The following is a 16,769-nucleotide window of genomic DNA, read 5'->3' on the forward strand; positions in this document are numbered from 1 at the left end:
GACCTAGGACAAAAAAGATAAAATTCCAGTCTTCTTTATTACCATCCTCGGGCTTGAAGGCACCTGAGAACAACTAGATTTTCAGGAATTCATCTCTTTCCTTGTCTCCCACCTACTGTGGTAGGACATTAGCTGAATACTTAAAGCAATGAAAACTACTTAATTTTTTTTTTAATGAAAACTGTATCAACTTTGATGATTTTGTCAGAGTGCAAGTATATACAAGTAGGTAAATACAAATAGTTTGATACTGTTCAATTATGTGCAACTTAAAGGTCAGACTTTTCTCACACACTCACTGTTGACAGATGCATAAATTGGGGGAAATTTTAAAAATATGCATCAAGAACCATTGTATTTTATACAACTTTTGACCCATTAATTAGATGTTTATGAATTTCTCTTGAAAATATTCATGGATGTTGGGTGAACTTGGGTGGTTCAGTTGGTTAAGCATCTGACTCTTGGTTTTGGCCCAGGTCATGATCTCACGGTTTGTGGGATCGAGCCCCACATTGGTCTCTGTGCTGACAATACAGAACCTGCTTGGGATTCTCCTTCTCCCTCTCTCTCTGCCCCTCTCTTGCTTGTGCTCTCTCAAAATAAATAAACTTAAAAAACATATTCATGGGTGTTCACAAAGATTTAGCTACCTGGATGATCATCATGAGAGGAAAGATAAAAAACTTAAAATCTCATCAGAAGAGGATTAGTAACTGTACCTTCATATAATAGAATACTCTAATGAAACAAAAATGTTCACAATAAGATGGTAAAAGTAATTTATGAAAGAACATATATGGTAAGATATTTTTTGGTAAAAAATATATGTGTATTCATAAAAACTAGAAGGATCTAAAACAAAATGTTAACAGCATTACTTTGGGGTGGTAGGATAGCAATGGTTTTTTTCTTGTCTTTGTGCACTTTTTTCCTGCTGAGTATTCTATAATGAAAACATATTACGTTTTTCATATTACTTTTATAGTAAGAAAAACTTTATTATGAAATAAACTAGAGTTCCTTTCCCTATAGATAAATGTAATTGGCCACCTCAGACCAGTCATTTCTAGATCCAACCCATCTATCACTGATTAGCAGAGAAGTCTGTACTCTCCTAATTCTATCCTCTCTCCATGCTTGGTTCATATACAGCTTTTCTCAGCTTTTTGGCCACCCAGAATGGAGTAACATTCATCCATCACCAGTGGGTAGATGACTCATAATATGCATTTCTTGAACAGAACTGATCACTAATAGCCAGAAATTTACCCACATAAATGAGTAACAGAATTCTGTTAACAGAATGTCATATACTTACAATACGATTGGTTTCTACCACATAATCTCCATAGTAAACTATCCTTATGACTTTATATTATCTCTCACATGCAAACTAAATAAAAATATTTTGAGAGAATACCCAAAGGGAAAGTCATTAGTATAACAACCTCATGTATTTCCCCTGGAAGGTCTGTCTGTTGCATATTTAGTAGTTCTGTATGGTGCCGGTCAATAAGGCTCTTAATTGCCTCTGCTGTTTAATTGTTTCTATGGTTTGGAGAGAATCAAACCTGTCCCAGTCCTTTAAATAGAAAAAAATGAATGCCAGGAATCAACTGGAATTTCCAGGAAAAACATACCAGCTCAAGTCAAGACCCTGTGAGATTACTGCACTGATATAATTCTTAATATGCCTCACTCGTCCCCTCTGGTTGGTGCAACCCGTCATCTCTTTGCTCACTGGCTCACTGCTTCCCCTTAGAGAGCAGACTGGCTCTGTGAATGACTCTCTTAGGGAGCATGTGCGGGACAAGCCCAGAGCCTCACTCCACAGGAACATAAGAGAAGAAGCTAAAGAATGGGCTTGAGAGCAGCTGAATGGAACAGGTCATGCTGCTTCTCGAAGCTGAAGAGGGCCATCCTGTAAAAGAGATGATGAGAGCACCTGATTGGGTTTGACCCCACGCACAGTGTGTGTGCAGAGACGCCTGGGAAATGCAGCTATACACATGAGAAGGGCAGTGAGATTGCAGGCCCACGTTCCAGACACACCGATTCACTTGTCTGCTTGATTCACTTTTATTTGTATAAAAGGTCTGTTGAGGTAGCGGGCAGACTGAGCCTTTAGCGATTGTGGGCTCTGCAAATAGAACCTCAATGGAAGACTAAATCAGCTGATGTCCCCTTCAGTGCTGTTTCCATTTGTAGAACTGAAGTGGCAGTGGGGGGGGGGGGGGGATGAATCACTCTTACTATATTTAAATGCCTTCTTTACCAAAATAGCAGTCGCTATAACAAAACAGGCCCAGTAATACCTAGTAACAAACAATAAAAATGCCTTCCTGTAAAGAGAATGAACATTATATTATGGTCATAGTTGAACAGCAAGCATGATAAATCAAGGCACCAAGTCTGGGGGTCTTCCTTTTCTTTACCACTAGATGAACAACCAAGCCTTTCTTCACCTGGAAACTCTGCTTATTACGATTTTCACTCCAAAATAACTTCTAAATATACAGCGAATTAATTCTTAACAATTACATATTACCTGTTAGTTTCATTACCTAGTATATTCATTTATTTAAAAAAGAAGATCTCAAAAGAATCAAGATTATTTTTCTGTGAACTAAGGGAGAAGTAAATGGTCAGAAAGCCAGTGTAAATACCGTATTCTCCTTGCACTAGTTCAGATTTCACTAAAATATATTTAAATCACAAATTGGGAAGACTTCAAATAATCACTGTTCTCCCCAAAAAGGTGTATTATCGTTGATTATTATGTCTTTAACACACAGCTTTGTAATTGAGGGACGACTAGGGAATAAGGCCAGAGATTTTAAACTACCTTACAATTTGCCAGAAATCCAACAAATGCACAGAATATGTACTAGACTATCTCTACTTCTTTGTTATATTATGAAAAAATTTAACATTTGAAAATCAGTCAATGCAAAGCACTGTATTAACAGAATAAAGAAATAAAGTCACTTGATCTTCGCTATAGATGAAGTAAAAAACGCTTGACAAAATTCAATACCCAATCTTAGAGGCTCTCAGCAAACTAGGAATAGAAAAACTTCCTCAGTGTGTCAAAGGACATGTAACAAAAACCTATAGCGAACAGCATATGTATTTAGTGAAAGACCAAATGCTTCCTCTCTAAAATTGGGAATGACAATTCAATATTATTCTGGGGGTTCTAGATAAGGCAGGGCAAAACTGGCATAAGGCTTGGAAAGGAAGAAGTAAAACTGTCTTTATTTGCAGATGACATAATTGTGTTTGTAGAAAATCTTAAGGAATATATCAAAAACCTATTAGAACTAACGTGCATTTATTACAGTCAGAAGATACAATACCAGAAAGGGTCCTCCTCATAACTATTATGTATATGGCCACTTAATAGTCAAGGTGTTACTATGTACATACACACAAACACTAACATCATCTCTATTCTATTGAATGACTACTAGCTTCACCCTAAATTTTGGTGAAGAGAAAGAAAAAAACAAGATGTGAATCCTGACTCTTCATTTTGTATATAAAAAGCACGATGGTTGATTGCCTGATAGAGTTATACCTTTAATCTTTTAAGAGGTAAGCACATTTCACACTGGATAAAACCTCACTAACACTACTCAGATATAGATACCCTGCCTAGACCATACTAGATAAATGGCAAATGCTCTGGTTCAGTACAACTTATCTCTAATAGTAGAAGCCAAAACTTGAGGGACATTTGGGTAGCTTAGTTGGTTAAGCATCCAACTCTTGGTTTTAGCTCAGGTCATGGTCTTGTGGTTTGTGAGTTTGAGCCCTGCATCAGGCTCTATGCTGACAGCGCAGAGCCTGCTTAGGGTAATCTCTCTCTCTCTCTCTCTCTCCCCCCCCACTCTCTCTGCCCCCACCCCTCTCTCAAAATGAATAAACTAAAAAAAAAAAGCAAAAAAAGCAAAAGAGTACTCATGATGCACCAGAACCTTGTATACGAAGGATAGCATGTTCATTGACAAATTCAAAAACAGAATTTTAAAAACTGCTGTAGACTTCAAAAGTAAGGCACTAATATCCAATTAGCCACAAGCCAAAGTATAGGCTTTTATGTCTTTATGGAAGAAACTTGGGGTTATCATCAGGGACTTTACGTATGGATTTTTAAGTAGTTATAATCAAGGTTTTACCAGAAATAGAATGAATAATAGAATAACTAGCATTGCTAAATTAACAAGTATTTATTGAGCCTACTATTGAATAGCAAAGTCTTGAAATATAGCCAGTCTACCAACACTAGACAGGGCATAGGTAGAAAAAACAATTAGAGCAGGAACTTGAGGTAGCTTCATCGTGATGAACTATGTCAAGGAAATTGCTAGCAAAGTAGATAAAATTATGACTTCGATGTAGAATTTTATACAACATGGCACAGCTGGAAAGCAACCACAGAAAAAACATTCCGTGGTAGCAATCTCAAATGTGAAGGTTCTTTATGATGATCATAAGTTTAAAAGACAAAATTGCAAACACTGTTGGGCTTTGCTAATAACAGTAACTACAACCTCAAACTAAAATATTGGTCTTTGAGGTATTGGAGGTATACCGGTCTTTTTCAGTTAAATTGGCCTATATAGATAATAATGTACTGTCCTTGGGGGCGCCTGGGTGGTTCAGTTGCTTTAGTGTCTGGCTCTTGATTTTGGCTCAGGTCATGATCTCATGAGATCAAGCCCTGCTGTTGGATTCGGCTGATAGCGCAGGAGCCTGCTTAGGATTCTTTCTCTCCCTCTCTCTCTGCCCCTCCCCTGCTTTGTGCTCTCTCTCTCTCTCTTTCTCAAAATAAATAAATCTTAAAAAAAAAATCATGTACTGCCCTCACTGCCTTATTGTTTTGATCCACTGTGTGTAAATTATGAACTTTGAATTGTTTTTCTAATGAAAGTCACTGTGATTATCTATCCAATTCTGTCTTATAATACCTCTTGTGGCCCAGAGTACAGACTTGCAAGATGAATGGTCCCAGGTTGTGTTTATGGTCTACTGACAACAGAATTATGGTGCCACTGAGGGTAATGCAGTATGGCATCGTGAACTTGCACAAGTCATTTGGTGTCTCTGAATCTCAGCCTTTTCACTGAATACCTAATATGTAATACCTAAAAGCCAAATCCATAGGGTTATTATGAAGATTAAATGAGCTGCCTGGCACAAATCAAATGCTAAATATGTGCACATGCATATTTGTACATATTCTCTGTCTCTGTCTCTCTCACACAGTTAACAGTTGAGGTTGATTTATTGCCCTTAGCCTAAGGATATACTGTTGTCATTGGCCTCACTTTAATGTGGCCCGCAAGGATGGACAGAAATATCAATTCTGAGGTCAGACAGTCGGTAGTGGGTGGAGATTCCACAGTTCAAACACTTAGCATTTGCTTCAATTGTCTCACTATGGTTTTGATCTCTCTCTCAGTGGTTCTGAGTGTTTCTTTCTTGTTTGAATATTGGGGTGAGGCATAAACTAAACATTAGCAAAGAAAGAATTTAAATAGATGGTAGGGTAGTTAAAACCCTTGTAAGCCAAGACTCAGTAACTGGATACAGCCCTGAACAACCATGGCACCTCAGTAAATCACCATCTGGGTAGAGTTAGCCCTATTTTGAAATCCCTTTTTGATCTCCTGCCATCCTAATAACAATGAATCAGTCTTTAGATTTCCTAAACCCTATTTTTGATTTATCTAGATGTATGACTATTTATTTGTTTGTTTGTTTGTTTATTTATTTATTTATTTATTTTAGTGTTTTATTATTTTTGAGAGAGAGAGAGAGACAGAGAGCAAGCAGGGAAAGGGCAGAGAGAGGGAGACACAGAATCGGAAGCAGGCTCCAGGCTCTGAGCTGTCAGCACAGAGCCCGATATGGGGCTCAAACTCACAGACTGCGAGATCATGACCTGAGCTGTAGTTGGCTGCCCAACCGACTGAGCCACCAGGCGCCCTGACTATTACTTTAAATATAGATCTACTTTTCAACTATTCAAAAGCCATGTCTGAAGTGACCCAAGTTTCCTTAAAAAAAAAAAAAAACACAACAAAAAAACCTACTATCAACATGTAAGGTCCCTAGAAAAGATGTTAGAGACTTTCACTAAAAATTGGAAAAAACAGGGATCAGATTTACCTTCCTGCCTTAAACAACTAAACAACTGGGCAAAATACATAAAGCAATGTTTTTCAGACACTGATCGATAAACAATGCAGGCCTATGCTCTCTGAAAAAAGAGAAACAAAGTGAGCCCTTTGATTGTACCAGCTTACTGCCTGAAGGTGGTTTCCAGGAAGTAGTATAAAGATGGGGAGCCCAAACAGAGCTCACTGAGTTGAGGAGACTGAGATCAGAGATCCAGGGGGCCAAGTGGTTAGAACTTGTACCACAGAGCGCCAGGGATAATGGTGCTGTACAGAGAGAGAGAAGAGGAGGGACAGGACATACTCCACAGATCTATCTATAGACAGGCCTCCCTGGAGTCTTTGGCTGAGCAGAGATTTGTACATGTGTGAGAGGAAACTATTCAGGACTACTGTAAAAGAGTAAGCAGAATAATTCCCAGAGTTCACACAGGACTGGAAATAATTTGTGTTCACATCAGTCAGAGTAGAAAGCCATTGTAATACATAAGGAATTAGATCCTCAAAGGGTATTGCCATAGTAGTGGGAGCTAAATTTGTCCTAGAATAAAGGCTGCTCTAGACCCTCATAACAAGGCATAAAAGCAGTCCCTAAGAGGATCAAAATGATTCCAGGTAATTTAAGTATATTTCACAGCAAAATATAGCAGCTAAGAATATAAAATTAACAATGTCCAGTATGCAATAAAAAGAATCTGCAGGCATGTAAAGAAACTTGTTAACCAGGAGAAAACAACTTAAATAAAAACATACCCAGAAATAACAGAGACAAAAGAGCCTGAAGAAAAGGATATTAAAATACCTTTAACAAATACATTCCACATCTTTAAGAAGTAGAGGAAAATGAGGACAAGAGAAAGATTTTTTAAAAAGACCTTAAACATCCAGAGCCTAAAATATAACACCTGAAAGTAAAAATATGCTGAATTAGATTAACAATAGATTGGGAACTTCAGAAGAAAAGATCAGTGAACTTGAAGACACTGCCTTAGAAACTATCCAACATGAAGCACAGAGAGAAAGAAGACAGAATAAAATGAACAGAGCACCAATGAACGGTGGAACAATAGCAAGCAATTTAACATTCATGAATATGGAGTTCTAGAAGGAAAAGAGATCTGGGGAGGAAGGGGATGGGAAAAAATGAAGAAATGAGGGCTAAAAATTTTCCAAATTTGATGAAAACTATAAATCCACAGATCCAAGGAGCACAAATCCACACAGAATTAATAGAAAGAAAATGATTCCAAGAAATATAATCAAGTTGCTTAAGTGACAAAAAGAGAATCTTAACAGTAGCCAGACAGGGGGCGCCTGGGTGGCTCAGTTGGTTAAGCATCCGACTTCAGCTCAGGTCATGATCTAGCGGGTTCGTGAGTTAAGGCCCCGCACCAGGCTCTGTGCTGACAGCTCAGAGCCTAGAGCCTGCTTCAGATTCTGTATCTCCCTTTCTCTCTGCCCTCCCCCTTCTCATGCTTTGTCTCTCTCTCACTCTCTCAAAATAAACAAACATTAAAATAAATAAATAAAAGTAGCCAGAGGGGAAAAAAAGACACATTACAGAGGACCAAATAATATATATATATCAATAACAACAGAATACATGTTCTGGATCATAAAATAAGTCTTAATAAACTTAAAAGAATTAAAATCATACAAACTACATTTTCTGAACATAACAAAATTATACTTGAATCTGTAACAGAAAGCTATTGGGAAAATCCTAAATATGTGGAAACAAAACAACATACTTCAAAATAGTTCCTGGGTCAAAGAAGAAATCACATGGGAAATTAGAAGATATTCTGAACTAAATGGAAACAAAAATGTTACGTGCCAAAATCTATGGGATATAGCTAAAGCCATACTTAGAGGAAGATTTATAGAATTAAACCACCTATATTAGAAAACAAGAAAGATCTCAAATCATTCATCTTTGCTTCCACTTTAAGAAGCTAGAAACAGAAGAGCAAATGAAATGTAACACAAGGAAGGAAACAATAAAGATGAGAATGGAAATCAATGAAATAGAATGCAGAAAAAGTATAGAGAAAAATCAATGAAATGAAAAGCTGGTTCTTTGAAAAAATTCAATAACCTTGATAAATATCTAATCCGACTGACTAGGGGAAAAAAGAGATTAAAAACACAAATTGCCATATATAATAAGAATGAAAGATCCCACAGACATTAAAAGGATCCTATAGCCAATATAGTAATCAACTTAGATGAAACAAATTCCTAGAAAGATACAAGCTATTAGAGCTCACTCAAGAAGAAATAACTTGAATAGCTCTTTTTCTATTAACACAGATTCTTGGTTTAAAAGCTTTCCATAGAGAAAATGCCAGGCCCAGATGATTTTACTGGTGAATTCAAATTTCAAAAAAGAAATAAAACCAATGCTATATAAACTCTTCCAGAAAACAGAAAAGGGAAATTCTTATCCATTTTATGAGGCCAGGATTACTCTGATACCAAAACCACACAAGGCTATTATAAAAAGAAAAAAAAAAAACAGAGACAAGACATTAAAGATAAGGAAGAACAAATGGAGGAAGGCAAATGCAGCGAACATGGCAGAAAACGTGGAGAGAGGAAGTGGCCAGAGGACTGACAGTGTCACAGTGTCCTTTGTTGAACGCCTCCCACGTGCAAACTCCTGTGAGGTGCGGTGATGTTTCACAGCATGAACTTTTGGAGCCAGACTGCCTGGGTTCAGGTCCTAGCCCTACTACTTACTAGTTACCTAAGTTTGGCCAAGTTACCCAACTTCTCTGTACTTCAATGTTCCCACTTACAGTGGAGACAGTAATAGAACTCCCCTCAGGGCTGTTATGAAAACTGAATGAGTAGGGGCACCTGGGTGGCTCAGTTGGTTAAGTGTCCAACTTTGGCTCATGTTGTGATCTCACAGTTCATGAGATTGAGTCCTGTCTCGGGCTCTGTCCCGACAGCTTGAAGACTGGAGCCTGCTTCAGATTCTGTGTTTCTCTCCCTCTCTGCCCCTCCCCTGCTTGCACTCCATCTCTCTCTCTCTCTCTCTCTCTCTCTCTCTCTCTCTCTCTCTCTCTCTCTCTCAAAAATGAATAAACATTAAAGAAAATTTAAAAAAGAAAGAAAATTGAATGAGTAAATACATCCCAAATGTGTATAATAGTACATGGCACATAGTGAGCATTGCACAATTGTCTGCTGAAACGATTGTTATTATTATTCATGTTATAGTAGTTGGTTGTTACCTTTACTAAGACATGGTATATGCCCTCTAAATGAACTAAGCAGTACAAAAAGTGACCATTTTCATTGCACTAGTTCCCTGTGGCTAGCATAACAAATTACCACAAAACCCCTGACTTAAAACAACGGAAGTTTATTCTCTCCCAGTCCTGGCGGCCAGAATTTCAGTATCAGTCTCACTGGGCTGAGACCAAGGGGTTGACAAGGCTGCACTCCCCCTAGAGATTCTCATGGAGAATCCACTCCTGGACTCTTCTGAGTTTGGCAGCTGTCCACATTCCTTGGCTTGTGGCTGCACCCCTGTAATCTCTCCCTCTGTGTTTACACTGCCTCCTCATCTCTGTTGTCAAATCTCCCTCTGCCTCTCCCTTAGGATGACATTTATGGCTGGAGGTAGGATCTGCCCAGATTCCCAGGATAATCTCCCCATATCAAGATTCTTAACATAATCATGTCTGCAAAGACCTCTTTTCCTTATAAGGTAACAGTTATAGGTTCCAGGGGTTAGGACCTAATTATCTTTGGATAGCTATTATTCAGCCTACTATACCCATCCCTGGGGGTAGACTGAGGTTGTGTGGAAACTACAACATATATAACATTGAAAAAAAATGTTTATTTATTTTGAGAGAGAGAGACAGAATGTGAGTGGGGGAGGAGAAGAGGGGGAGAGAGAGAATCCCAAGCAAGCTCCACACTCAGCTCAGAGCCTGACTTGGGGCTCAGTCTCATGACCGTGAGATCATGACCTGAGCCAAAACCAAGAGTCAGATGCTTAACTGACTGAGCCACCCAGGCGCCCCATATATAACAATTTTAAAAGGACATTTAGGTGTCCCTACAACAAACCTGTTAGAATATGCAGCCATATGCCAAGGCACAGTCTGTTCACCTGAAGTAGGTCTCAGAACTATGAGCATAGCATCTGTCATGAACTATAACATCTCTGTAGGGCCAACATACAAAGTCAAATCTATAAAATTAGGACAAACATCACAACTTTGGAGGGAGGGGCTGCTACTAGAAAATTACTGTGCCATTATGATCCAAATAAAATAGCTTATTAAAATGATTAGTAAGAACCAAGAGGGGCGCCTGGGGGGCTCAGTCTTCTGTGACCAACTCTTGATTTTTGGCTCAGGTCATGATCCCAGGGTTGTGGGACCGAGCCCCATGTCAGGCTCCATGTTGATTGTGGAGACTGCTTAAGATTCTCTCTCTCTCCCCCCCTTTCTCTCTCTCTCTCCCACCCTCAGCCCCTCTCCTGCTGATTGAGCATGCTCTCTCTCTCCAAAATAAAATAAAATTACAAAAGAAAAAAAGAACCAAGAACTAGATTTGATGATTGCAGTTATGGCTAAACATTGAAGACAACTGGCTCACTCTTGATGGCCAAGGTACCTCCACTCAGACCCTGCACCTTTACTCTGTGCTCCACAGTAGTGAAGAAATGCACTTCTAGAATCAGGCCTAAGTTCGGGATCTGACGCTATTATGTGTTAATGATGTGACCTTGGACAAATCATTGCACCTCTTTGAGCCTGTTTCTTCATCTGTAAAATAGGCGTCATAAGAGTTCTTACCCTGCAGAGTTGCTTTAAGGTTTAAATAAGAATTCATGTAAAGTTCTAGCATGGCAATTAGCATATGTAATAAGTGCTCAATAAACCATAATCACAATGTATTATTATGGACTAAATACTACTATTCCTAACAAAATTCTGTTATTCTATTGCAGTGGAAATATCCTCTCATCTTCAATTTCCTGATTTTCAGAGTGGGAGGAGTTTTTCCTTTGGGGACTGTGATCTCATGGGTGAAAGGCATTAACGCCACATAGAAAAAGCACGTGGTAGTGAGGGGTGGGGGGTGGACATCTGGGTGGCTCAGTCAGTTGAGTGTCCAACTCTTGCTTTTGCCCAGGTCATGATCCCAGGGTCATGGGATTGAGCCCCGCGTTGGGCTCTGTGCTGAGTGTGAAGCCTGCTTAAGATTGTTTCAAAGAGGGGGCGCCTGGGTGGCTCAGTCGGTTGGGTGTCCGACCTCAGCTCAAGACATGATCTCATGGTTCGTGAGTTCAGGTCCTACATAGGGCTCTGTGCTGACAGCTCAGAGCCTGGAGCCTGCTTCAGATTCTGTGTCTTCTCTCTCTGCCCCTCCCCTGCTCACACTCTGTCTCTGTCTCAAAAATAAGTAAATGTTGAAAAAAAAATTAAAAAAAAAGATTCTTTCAAAGAGACAGAATCTTTCTCCCTCTGCCCCTTCCCTGGTCACACACACACCCTGCCTCTCAAATAAAATAAGAAGAAAAAGAAAAAAAGAAAAAACATGGAAAGTAACGCAGTCTGCAATTCTGGTATCTGTGTCCTTGGGGTAAGAAAAAAAGAATGAAGAGAGTAAGGACTTTGTAAGCTAGTAAAGGATAGGAAGTAGGGCCTGAAATGTTTAATATGTGACTAAGAGCACTAACGTAGAGTGCCTGACGTTTGGGGAAATGAGAGTAAATTAAGAATTTAAACAGCAGAAGTCTAAAAAGGGGATGTAATCGATTCATTCTCCATAGGAATTCATTAAGTGATGAGAGCTTTGTGCTTAGGAGAGATGAAGGTTGAGAGGAGTTATAATGGGGACAGGGACATCATGATGAGCATAGACAAGGCCAGCACAATACAGCTCATCTTCATATACAGGACACCAGCCCTGGGACCAAGGTGAGGCATAAGGTAGACAAGGAGGACTAAAAACACAAGCAAGCTTTTGTTTAGGACAAGTAAGACCCTGTAAGTAATTCCAAGGCAGGGTTGTGTGTGGTTTCTTCTAGAATTTCCAGCAGTTAGCCCTGTACCTGGCATGCCATTGATAAATCTGGGCTGAAGGAACAAGTACATATATTCGACAGTAAAAATACTGGCAGGAGATGAGAAGTGGAACTAGAGGCACCCTTCTAACCCTGTGATTCTGTCTCTGGTCTCACTTCAGTCCAAACCACCCTCCACACTGCCGCTCTGATCTTCCCAAAAGGCAGGCCCGACCCCATCACTGCTCCTGTGCTCCAATAGCTCTTCAGGGCCTTGCGCAGTAAGTCCAAATTCCTTAGCTTGGCCAGCCAAGCCTTTGTATTTGCTGCTGACCTACTTTTCAGCCTTGTTTCTGCCACTACCCTACTCGTACGCTTTGTTCTGAACATGTCAGAATGTTTGGAACTCTCCAAGTATACTTGCTCTCCCATACACAAACACCCCACCTTGGTACATAGTGTTCCTGTCTGAGCCACACTGTCCACCTGAGGACTCCTTATGCTCCTGTCGTCATTTAAAATGTCACTTTCTCTAGAAGGTGACATTTCTAAGCAGAATTAAGTGATCCCTCCTCTAAGCTCTCAAAACACCTTGCCCATACTCCTATTAATGGCACTAAGTACAATACCATAATCAACATTTCCACATCTGTCTTCCTTTATAAACCTCTGGGGTGCCAGGATTGGGTTCTAGTCATTTTTGCATCCCTAGCTACTAGCATGGGGGTACAGAGTTTTAAAAATGTTGAATAAATGAACAGATTTTAAAGACCCAAAATAGAAATAGAGCTTAAATCCTTGAGTGAACTAGCCTTAGTGTCCTTAGGCAGGACCCTAAGACAGTTAGGGATGGGTGGGTCCATCCCTATAACCAGAAGATCCCATCATGGATGGCAGCTACAGTACCCCCTCCAACTGTCCCTTGTTATCATGATCAGAGACAGAATTTGGGGCTCAACATACGACAGGCCTGCCCCTGTATGACATCCCCTGTCTTATATGGTTCCCAACCATTTCTTACACTCTTTTGCCTTTGAGAAGACAACTTCATTTTCGTATGCTGTAGTGCCAGCATCTTTTGGGAAATAATCCCTATTTCACAATGCTCCCAAAGCCAAGTTCGTCTCTCCTACTCCAATTCTCATTTTCTGTCTCTCTTACTAAGTAGAATGGAAAGCTTCAGGGCTAAATTAAGAATGAAAATAATCTGAGCCCACAGTACACAATGTCAGCATTCTTTCCTTTGTAGACAAGGATCTGCTGGAGCCAGGCTGCTCAGTCCTGCTCAACCACAAGGTGCATGCCATCATAGGCATGCTCATGGATGACACGGATCCCTTGGTCACAGTGATGAAGGTAGAAAAGGACCCCAAGGAAACCTATGCTGACATTGGGGGGCTGGACAACCAAATCCAGGAAATTAAGGAACCTGTGGAGCTTCCTCTTACTCATCCTGAATATTATGAAGAGATGGGTATAAAGCCCCCAAAGGGGGTCATTCTCTATGGTCCACCTGGCACAGGTAAAACCTTATTAGCCAAAGCAGTAGCAAACTAAGCCTCAGACACTTCCTTAAGAGTGGTTGGCTCTGAACTGATTCAGAAGTACCTAGGTGAGAAGCCCAAACTCATTCGGGAATTGTTTCGAGCTGTGGAAGAACATGCACCATCCATCATGTTTACTGATGAAATTGAAGCCACTGGAACAAAAAGATATGCCTCAAATTGTGGCGGTGAGAGAGAAATTCAATGAACAATGTTGGAACTGTTGAACCAGTTGGATGGATTTCACTTGTGAAAGTCATGGCCACAAACTGAATAGAAACTTTGGATCCAGCACTTGTCAGACCAGGCCACATAGACAGGAAAATTGAGTTCCCCCTGCCTGTTGAAAAGACTAAGAAGCACATCTTTCAGATCCACACAAGCAGGATGATGCTGGCCGATGATGCGGCCCTGGATGACTTGATCATGGCTAAAGATGGCCTTTCTGGGACCAACATCAAGGCAATCTGTACAGAAGCTGGTCTGATGGCCTTGAGAGAATATAGAATGAAAACAACAAATGAAGATTTCAAAAAATCTAAAGAAAATGTTCTTTATAAAAAACAAGAATGCACCCCTGAGGGGCTCCATCTGTAATGACTACATTTGCCTTCAAGGAAATGGTCAGGAGTGTCCCAGCTCCTAGGAGGGATGAGTTTGGGGAAGTTACCCAGAGGAACCCATGTTCCAGTTGATCTTTCTTAGCAAAACCTCCTGTGTACCTTTTTGAGTGTGATGTGCAGGATGCCCACTGGGCTGCCTTCATCTGTTGATCATGTACAGTGCTCTCCCCCCAGTAAAGCAAACTCCTTCTCAAAAAAAAAAAAAAAAAAAAAAAAAGAAAGAAAGAAAGAGAATAACTTGAGCCCAAACTTACTGTGCAACTTTAGGGAAATTTTACCTCTATACATCTCAACTGGCTCTTCCTTCAAATGGAATCAACCCTACTCTCTAGGAGGACACAGGAAGTAATAAGAGGTACAACTTACATGGTACTTATTATGCACCTCACACGTATTAACCTGTTTAATTCTATACTTCTTCCAGCTAGGTACTATTATTATCCTCTCTGTGCACAAAGAGACTGGAGCAGAGCGGGGAAGGACTTGAAGAAAGCTGTGAAGCTCCAGTGAACGAGTGGTACAGGCAGAGCTGGGACCCAAGCGGTCTGGCTCTCGTGTCCATGCTGTTAACCATTACCCTCTACTTCCCTCTCTGCTGGCCACTGAAAGGCACCATACACAGTACAAAACTCCAGCATATTAAAGTACATGGGGAGACGCTGAAGGGTAGGCCTCAGATATGTGACAGTGTTACACATTTCAACCCAAATGCATTTTACAGCCAAGATTTTAGACCTCAAATCACCCATCATTTGTAGCTAAAATATTAGGGTCTCTTTGGATTGTAGCTCTCTAGGAGATGGATTTGTCCTTAACTGGTACTATACCTACAATTCAGATGACACTGTCACTAGATGAATATCCACCTTGAGGTGTGGCTTTATGGATCAATTTTCACGTTAGGTTTTTCTCAAGAGCAATGACCTGAGAATACAAAAATAGCAGAAAATACACTTGTGCTCATGCTTTTACTACAGATAGAATTTTATTTTTTCTAAGTTTATTTATTTATTTTGAGAGAGACAGAGAGATGGGGGGGCGGACAGAGAGAGGGAGAAAGAGAATCCCAAGCAGGTTCCACACTGTCAGCACAGAACCCTATGAGGAGCTCGATCTCACGAACCATGAGATCATCATCACCTGAGTAGAAATCAAGAGTCGGACACTCAACCGACTAACATGACATAACATAAAAGAATGTTATTTTTGGGGCGCCTGGGTGGCTCAGTAGGTTAAAGCGTCCGACTTCAGCTCAGGTCACGATCTCACGGTTGGTGGGTTCGAGCCCCGTGTCGGGCTCTGGGCTGATGGCTCAGAGCCTGGAGCCTGCTTCCGATTCTGTGTCTCCCTCTCTCTCTGCCCCTGCCCCGTTCATGCTCTGTCTCTCTCTGTCTCAAAAATAAATAAATGTTTAAAAAAAAAAAAAAAAAAGAATGTTATTTAAAAAAAAAAAAAAAAAAGCATTGGGGCACTTGGGTGGCCCAGTCAGTCAACTGTCTGACTTTGGCTCAGGTCACGATCTCACGTTCATGAGTTCGAGCCCCACGTTGGGCTCTGTGCTGACAGCTCAAAGCCTGGAGCCTGCTTCAGATTCTGTGTCTCCCTCTCTCTCTCCACCTCCTCAACTCACGCTCTGTCTCTCTCTCTCTCAAAAAATGAATAAACATTTAAAAAATTTAAAAAGCATTAAATATTTAGGTCCATATATTACCTTCTATTTCAAAAAATTTATTTAGACAAAAATTTAAGACCATCCACTAGATATGATACAGTACCTTCAAACTATTATCAATCCTTATAACCATATTCCCATCTGGGCAATGGGCCATTTAGAAAGTACTTAATAAACATGTGTTGAATGAATGAATGCTATTTCAGAGATGGATTCAGTGCTCTACATTTCCAGAAGTTTCCTCGGAAGGAATAGGTGCCTTGTAATAGTCATTTTGCTCTGGAAAACTCTACTACTCAGCCCTGTTTCAAGAAGGAGAACTTACTCCTCCAGTCTCTAGAAGAGCCTAAAGCCACCCTTATCTGTACCCATGGTTTCCACATTGTTTTCTTCCCCCATCAAAAAGAGAACAGAGAAAGATCAGGTTACATTGCTTTCTTGGGCCTGTATACATTCCTGTGAGGTTCTCTCTTCTGTCAGGAAAAGTCTCCCTGGCAACCATATTTACACACTCACTTAATTCCCTCCCCTCCTTGGATTTGCTGGTTGGTATAAAAATTAATTTGCATTGAATTGCTTAAGTTTACAAGTTAATCAGTTTAACAGACTCACAAAATTTTACAATTTGGTTTCTGGCCAAAATTCACTTCTTAAGGGGCCTGTCTCCTCTCTTTTGAAATCTGAATGGAATTCTCTTCAGTTCAA

At 40.2% G+C, this 16,769-nt stretch overlaps 1 protein-coding gene and 1 pseudogene across 2 annotated transcripts in view; one reads left to right on the forward strand and one right to left on the reverse strand.

Moving 5' to 3' along the window:
• PHC2 (polyhomeotic homolog 2) overlaps window positions 1–16,769 on the reverse strand; it is a 115,982-nt gene that overhangs the window by 91,245 nt on the left and 7,968 nt on the right. The window lies entirely within an intron of this gene.
• LOC122225847 lies at window positions 13,112–14,366 on the forward strand (annotated as a pseudogene).

Source organism: Panthera leo, chromosome C1, assembly GCF_018350215.1.
Source record: "Panthera leo isolate Ple1 chromosome C1, P.leo_Ple1_pat1.1, whole genome shotgun sequence".
Taxonomy (NCBI): domain Eukaryota; kingdom Metazoa; phylum Chordata; class Mammalia; order Carnivora; family Felidae; genus Panthera; species Panthera leo.